Below are 8,764 nucleotides of genomic sequence, written 5' to 3' on the forward strand. Positions count from 1 at the left end.
ACAATAAACTGTGGAAAATTCTGAAAGAGATGCGAATACCAGACCACCTGACCTGCCTCTTGAGAAATCTGTGTGTAGGTCAGGAAGCAACAGTTAGAACTGGACATGGAACAACAGACTGGTTCCAAATAGGAAAAGGAGTACGTCAAGGCTGTATATTGTCACCCTGCTTATTTAACTTATATGCAGAGTACATCATGAGAAACCCTGGACTGGAAGAAAGACAAGCTGGAATCAAGATTGCCGGGAGAAATATCAATAACCTCAGATATGCAGATGACACCACCCTTATGGCAGAAAGTGAAGAGGAACTCAAAAGCCTCTTGATGAAAGTGAAAGTGGAGAGTGAAAAAGTTGGCTTAAAGCTCAACATTCAGAAAACAGATCATGGCATCCGGTCCCATCACTTCATGGCAAATAGATGGGAAAACAGGGGAAACAGTGTCAGACTTTATTTTTGGAGGCTCCAAAATCACTACAGATGGTGACTGCAGCCATGAAATTAAAAGACACTTACTCCTTGGAAGGAAAGTTATGACCAACCTTGACAGCATATTCAAAAGCAGAGACATTACTTTGCCAACAAAGGTTCGTCTAGTCAAGGCTCTGGTTTTTCCCGTGGTCATGTATGGATGTGAGAGTTGGACTGTGAAGAAGGCTGAGTGCCAAAGAATTGATGCTTTTGAAGTGTGGTGTTGGAGAAGACTCTTGAGAGTCCCTTGGACTGCAAGGAGATCCAACCAGTCCATTCTGAAGGAGATCAGCCCTGGGATTTCTTTGGAGGGAATGATGCTGAAGCTGAAACTCCAGTACTTTGGCCACCTGATGCGAAGAGTTGACTCATTGGAAAAGACTCTGATGCTGGGAGGGATTGGGGGCAGGAGGAGATGAGGACGACAGAGGATGAGATGGCTGGATGGCATCACTGACTCGATAGACGTTGAGTCTGAGTGAACTCCGGGAGTTGGTGATGGACAGGGAGGCCTAGCGTGCTGGGATTCATGGGGTTGCAAAGAGTTGGACACGACTGAGCAACTGATCTGAACTGAACTGAACTGAGTCCCAGCCAGGACTTCCCTGGTGGCTCAGATGGTAAAGCGACTGCCTACCGTGTGGAAGACCGGGTTCAATCCCTGGGTCTGGAAGACCTCCTGAAGAAGGGAATGGCAACCCACTCCAGTATTCTTTTCCCCCCGCCCAAAAAGGGGCTCAAAGAAATATTTAGACTAGATTCCCTCGTGGCTCAGACCGTAAAGTGTCTGCCTACAATGCGGGAGACCCGGGTTCAATCCCTAGGTCAGGAAGATCCCCTGGAGAAGGAAATGGCAACCCACTCCAGTATTCTTGCCTGGGAAATCCCATGGACAAGCAGCCTGGTAGGCTACAGTCCATAGGATTGCAAAGAGTCGGACACGACTGAGTGACTTGTCAATGTCAAGTCCAGCCAGTATTTGAAGGCACCTCATGAGAAGGACCAGATACGTGGTTTGTGGAGCCCAGTAACAAATTAAAGTGCACAACTTCTGGTTAAAAAATTAAGACTGATAAGCAGAGAATAAAACCAAGCATGGCGCCTATTTAAGCTGAGGCTCCTATGTGACTGTACAGAAGGAAATCATCCTGCTCATGATATCCCAAGAGAAAACTACCCATTTGAGCCCTTCTTAAAGTTTTGTGATTGAAATGAAATGGTTGTTTAATTTTTTCCAGTTTTATTGAGATATAGTTGGCATATAATATTGTATGAGTTTAAGGTATATAACACAATGATTTGGCATATGTGTACACTGTGAAATTGAATCTATTCTATGTAATGAAGCCTCTGTAAAGACCCTAAAGGACTAGCTTCAGAGAACTTCTGGGCTGGTGAACAGGTGAAAATTTGGGGAGAGTGATGAGCCTAGAGAGGGCTGGAAGTTCTGCAACCTTTGCATATTCCTTGGCCTACATATCTCTTCCATTTGGCTGTTTCTGAGTTACTTTTTGTTTGTTTTTTTCCAAATAATAAGCTGGGAATCTAGTAAGCCAAATGTTTCTCTGAGTTCTGTGAGCTACTCTGTCAAATTAATCAAACTGTACAAGGAGGTCATGGGAACTTCCAATCTGTATCAAGTTGGCCAGAAACACAAGTACCAACCTGGGCTTGTGATGGTCACCTAAAGTGGGGGTTTGGTGGAATCCTGTAGGACTGAACCCTTGCCTTGTGGAATATACCACTATCTTGGAGTAGGTGGTGTCAGGATTGAGTTGAATTACGCGACACCCAGCTTGTGTCTGAGAACTACTAAATACATATATGGAGGAAACTCCCACTCCCAGATGGTGCAACTGGGGTTCAGGAACATACAATAAGGTTCTTTACCCATTTTTAAATTGGATTTTTTTTTGTTATTAAGTTGTATGAGTTTCTTATATATTTTGGATATTAACCCCTTATCACACAAGTGATTTGAAAATATTTTCTCCCATTCCAGAAGTTGCTTTTTGATTCTGTTGATTGTTTCTTTTATTGTGCAGAAGCTTTTTTAGTTTGATGTAGTCCCACTTATTGTTTATTTTTGCTTTTGTTGCTTGTGTTTTAGGTGTCATACCTAAAAGTTCATTGCCAAAATCAATGTCAAGGAGTTTTTTTTACCTGTTTTCTTTTAGGAGTTTAATGATTTCAGGTTTTAAATTTAAATCTTTTTAAAAAAAATATAATGCATTTAAGCTTTAATCTATTTTAGGATAATTTTTATGAGTAACTCCTATAAGACAGGAGTCCAGTTTCATTCTTTTGAATGTGAATATCCAAATTTCCCAGCAACATTTATTGAAGGGACTGTCTTTTCTCCATTTAGTATATTCTTACCTCTTTTATCAATTACTTTATCATAAGTGCATGGGGTTTATTTAGGGCTTTTGATTCTATTCCATTGGTCTATATGCCTATTATGTCTATACTATACCATCTTGATTATTATGGCTTCATAATATAGCTTAACATCAGCAGGTGTGATGCCTTCAGTTTTGCTCTTCTTTCTCAATATTTCTTTGACTATTTTATGTCTTTTATGGTTCCAAATGAATTTTAGGATTGTGCTTTATATTTATATAAAAATTCCATTGTAATCTTGATGTGTAGTACATTAAAACTATAAATGGCTTTGGGTAGTATGGAAATGTTAACAATATTAATTCTTCCAATCTATGAACATAAGATATTATTTTATTTATTTGTGTTTTCTCTAATTTCTTTCATCATTGTCTCATAGCTTTCAGTAACAGATCTTATACCTCTTTGGCTAAATTTATTTCTAAGTCTTTTATTGTTTTTGATGCTGTTGTAAATGAGATTGCTTCTTTATTTCTTTTTCAGATAATTCATTGTTCGTGTATAAAGATGCTACTAATTTCCTCATGTTAATTGTATCCTGCAGTCTTACTGAAGTTGTTGATTAGATTGCATGGTTATTCATGAGTCTTTAGGCCTTTCTCTAAAAAAAGTCATGTCATCTGAAAACAAAGATAATTTTATTTCTTCCTTTCCAATTTGAATGCCCTCTATTTCTTTTTCTTACATGATCACTCAGACTAGGTCTTTTGATAGTATGTTCAATGGAAGTGAAGAGAGTGAGAACCCTTGTCTTGTTCCTGATCTTAGACGAAAAGCTCTCAACCCCTCATCATTGCATGTAATGTTAGCTCTGAACTTAAAATAGTTGCTTTATACCAGGAAATTTGAGGGATAATTTCCTACATGGCCATAGTAATCAAGTCAGGCCCCAAGAACAATTATTTCAGATTGCAATACCCAGCATTGTTACACTTTCTAAATGTTCATTCAGCCTTAAATTTGTGAGTCTAGGCAACCTGAGCTATGCCTAATTCAAGTCTATCTTTTGTTCTGTCTTCCAGCAGGAGTTAAAAACTGTGCCTTTATATCTTTGCAGCATTTTTGGCCATCTCAACAAGTGCTAATTGAAATCTCATAAATACAGATCTGTATATTAAAAAAAACAGGGTACAGCAATACAGAATACTGATAAGATTTTTTTGCAAAGGACATAGTCTGCAGAAATGGAACTCTGACTATGGTATAAATGACCTAACCACCTTTTACAGAAAGCAATTTAATCCCCAGAAACTATAATTCCTAAGTTGCTTTCTTTTATATTTGCATAATTAAATGACCCAACTGTTTGCATTTCTCAGAAAAAAAAAATTGGCAGTTTCAAGATACATCTAGTACAAAACAAAAAATTTGCTTGCCTCTTAAAAATAAATTCTCAAATTCTCTACTATTTGCTCTAAGATTTCAAAGATTTTAAGGCACTCTTACTGAACAAAAATGATTCTATACCTCATAGTTTATTCTGAAGTTTAAAAGCTGAATTTCTGGTTTCATTTATTCTCCAGAACTCTATATTCACAAGCATTTCTATGCTCCTAGAATATCGTGATCATTGATATTCATAGTGTGGAAAAACTTAGATATTGTTTTCTAAATAATCAAGATAATCTTATATTCAGTTGTAGGGTGCTGTAGGATGTGTCTAATTGTTTTCTTCTTTGAAACTCTTTCTTGCATGAAATAGTAGGTTGAATAATGGCCCCAAAGATACTCATGCTCAAATCCCTGGAATGTGTGAATGTTACCTTAAATGGCAAAAGAGACTTTGTAGATTTGATCATACTAAGGTGGTTGAGATGGGGAGATTCTCTTGGATTGTTGTGGTGGACTGTAAATGTAATCTCAGATGTCCTTATAAGAGGGAGGCAGAGGGAGATTTGAGGACTAAATATGATGTGATGGGATGACATGACTGATAAAACAGATTGGAAAGATGTGCTTTGAAGATGAAGGAAGGGACCACAATTGAGGGATGCAGCTCTGGAAGCTGCAAATGGCAAAGAAACTGTTCTCCCCTAGAGCCTCTGGAGGGAACACAGCCCTGCTGACACCTTGGCTTTGACCCAGTGAACTTGTAAGAGAATAAATGTGTGCTCTTTTCAGCCACCAAGCATGTAGTAAATTGTTATAGCAGTGATAGGAAACTAATTGAATCTTAATTTTCTTTGTTGCATGCCTAAGTTTTCATCAATGTGGATGTTTGATTAGCCTAATTAAGAATTGTATTTCCAGGCTGGGAGAACATTATTGATTATAGTCCACCCAGGCTTCCCTGGTGGCTCAGACAGTTAAGAATGTGCCCACAATGCAGGAGTCCTGGGTTCGATCCCTGGGTAGGGAAGATCCCCTGGAGAAAGGACTGGCAATCCACTCACTCCAGTATTCTTGCCTGGAGAATTCCATGGACAGAAGGGCCTGGTGAGCTACAGTCCATGGGGTCGCAAAGGGTCGGACACAACTGGGTGACTAACACACACACGGTCTACCCGTTTCTAACCTCCTGGCGAATGTTCATGCCGCAGAGCAGTAATGGAGGTTCAAGTGTTGAGACCTCTTTTTAGTGTATTCTGGACAGTTTGCTTTATCCAGGGGCCAGTTCTATTGAACCATGCCTTTGGTGAGAGCAGAAGGTAGAGGCTGGGAAATGGCTCTGACTCACCCATGTGGGGGTCTGAAAGGATGCAGAGGGATGCTGTTTCAGTTTGACTGCTGAGCTCTGTGTGGGAGACGCACGAAGAGCATTCTGGGGGCTGAAGTTGGCTTCTCAGTGTCTGACTGAAACAGGCAACTACTTACAGTAACCTCAGGGGAAGGAAGTCAGTGTTGGTAGGGTGCTCCTTCCACGAACTTGAACTCGACCTACATTTTCAGCCTCCCAAATGACCTTCATTCTACTTGTAGCCTTTCAAGGTTAAACACATAAAAGTAAACAGTGCATGACAATCACATTTAACACAAGGATTCTTTGAAATCCTTTGGCTTCTCCCAACTCTTTGAATTTGTTGGGTTAAAGGGCGATAAGGCAATGTGGTAAGGTAGATGGCTATTAGTCTTTTTTGGGAGACTGTTTTGCAGGAAAATCTGCTTCCTCCACTTTCATAGCTTCTCAGTCTTTGTTCTCATTCTCACATGGGATTCCTACAGGAATGTCAGGTATCATTGGATCTCAAGCTTAGCAAGAGAGACCATTCTCGTGCTGTGATTTGTGGGTCATGGGAAGAGACTCTGCCTCCAAAATATATCTTTGTGCTTTGCTGAAATCCTCTCTTTGAAACGTCTCTTTTGAGGACTTTCTTGAAAAATTAAAAATACACACCTCTAGGAGGTTGACATATTGAGCTGGTAAGGTAGATTCAATTTTCTAGTCATCCTCTGAAAATCTTCCTTTTAAGCGCTACTACTGTGTCACCTCCCTGGAGGAGAGCATGGCAACCTACTCCAGTATTCTTGCCTGGAGAATCACCATGGACAGAGGAGCCTGGTGGCCTATCATCCATGGGGTCGCAAAGAGTTGGACACGACTGAAGGGACTTGGTACACGCACATGTGCTATGTCAGTTACAAGGGGAATCAGAGATCACAAAGGTGCCATTCTCTCCACCGTGATGCTTGTGGTCTGCAAGGAAGATAGAAAAAGTCAGCAAAGACAACCTCGGTCACCTGGGGTCCTCTTGTCTATCTAAAATATTTTTCCAATTTTGTTATCTAAAATTAGAATTTTAGTCAGCCAAAGGGCCCTCCCCTCCTCCCCGCGGGGCTTCCTGGAGGGAATCTTGGATTCTTCCAGTCTCCTGGGTTCTTAGGTATTGCTCTCAGGAACCTTCTGATCTTGTTTGTGACCCACTTTCTCCTTTCAGGTGGCTCTGATGTGACCTGACCGGAAAGGCTTGCCTTTGGGCACCAAATGCTTTTCTATCTTTGTCTATGTGTCTCTGTCTCTCTCCCTCTACTGCTAATACTATCTCTGAGGCAGAAGGAAAGCTTGTAAGTGAGCAAAAGTGTATCTGTTGAAGGCTTTTGGCTCAGGAAGCAGGAGAATGAGAGTAGGGCTGACGTTTTGAAGAGAAAGATAGACATTGGTATCACACAAGGATTGCTGGACAGGTGTCCCCAAACTTGCGCAAGTGACAGAACCCCTGGGAATCATGGCCTCTGTGAATCACTGAGAATTAGTGATGCATTTCATACATGTCTTAATAGTATTTACTTCAACTTGATAGGGTCATCATATTTTAAGTTTACCTAGCTTAGATATATGTTTGGTTAAATTTCACGCTATACAACAATATATGGTCAATCATGTATACTTGTGCATTAAAAAACACTCTGTATGATGAGGCATGAAAAGCAACTCTGAGATTTCATTTCTACTGACTTGGTTAGGGAGGAGAGAGTGGAAAGATGTGGTGGCCAAGTCACGCTTGATGATGGATACACCCAATTTTCTACTATGTGCTGCCAATCCCATAAATGTGGGAGATTAAGCTCATTGATTTTTTTAGTCATTTCTGAACATTCAGCAGGAGTAATTAAGATTTATCATTTAGAAATGTATGTTCAGCAGTATCTTCTCCATAGGAGTTCTTTTTCCTTCCTTCTTTTCTTATTTTGTCTCTCCCTACCTTCCCCCCCACCCCGTCTTCTTTCCTTCTTTTCTTCTCTCTGTCCTTTCCTCTCTCTTTCTTCCTTTTTTATTTAGAACCTATTTGAACTTGCTGATCTCCAGTTTGAAGAAATTTGGAAAAATTACAACTACAGTTGTAAATGGTTGTGGAATATTTCACTTCTAGCAGTGGAGCCAGGTTTTTCATGTTTGATTTTTCTTTAGCCCTGAACTCAAAGCTGAGGCTGAGACCAGGCAAAGGGTCTTTTAAAAAAGTGTAGTATAATTGATTTACAATGTTGTGTTAATTTCTGCTGTACAACCAAGTGACTCAGCTGTATGTATACATATATTCCCTCCCTCATGACACTATCCCCTCCCCCATGACACTATCCCCTCCCCACACCATCACACCCATCTGAGTCATCACAGAGCACCGAGCTGAGCTCCCTGTGCTATACAGCAGCTTCTCGCTAGATATTTATTTTACACATGGTAGTGTGTATATATGGGGCTTGCCTGGTAGCTAGCTCAATGGTGAAGAATCCGCCGGCCAATACAGGGGACGATGTTTCAATCCCTGGTCTGGGAACATCCCCTGGAGAAGGAAATGGCAACCCACTCCAGTATTCTTGCTTGGGAAATCCCATGGACAGAGGAGCCCAGTGGGCTACAGTCCATGGGGTTTCAAAAGAGTCAAACACGACTTAGTGACTGAACAACAAGTATACATATGTCAGTGCTATCCTCCCAATTATCCTCCTGACCCTTCCTGTCCCCCACCGCCCCCAGATGTCTATTCTCTACATCTGTGTTTCTATTCCTACGGCTTCTCTGTACCATCTTTCTAGGTTCCATACATATGCACTAACCTATGATATTTACTTCTCTCTCTCTGACTTACTTATATATGACAGACTCTAGTTGCATCCACATCACTACAAATGACCCGATTTCGTTCCTTTCCATGGCTGAGTAATATTCCACTGTATATGTGTACCACAACTTTATCCATTTCTCTGTCAATGTCCTGGCTATTGTAAATAGTGCTGCAGTGAGCATTAGGATACATGTGTCTTTTGAATTATGGTTTCCTTACGATATATGCCCAGTAGTGGGATTGCTGGCTCACATGGTAGTTTTATTTTTATTTTTTAAGGAATCTCCATACTGTTCTCCATTGTGGTTGTGTCAATTTACATTTCCACCAACAGTGCAAGAGGGTTCCCTTTTCTCCGCACCCTCTCCAGCATTTGTTGTTTGTAGAT

The sequence above is a fragment of the Bison bison genome, unplaced genomic scaffold (assembly GCF_000754665.1).
Source record: "Bison bison bison isolate TAMUID 2011002044 unplaced genomic scaffold, Bison_UMD1.0 scf7180017864487, whole genome shotgun sequence".
Classification (NCBI taxonomy): Eukaryota; Metazoa; Chordata; class Mammalia; order Artiodactyla; family Bovidae; genus Bison; species Bison bison.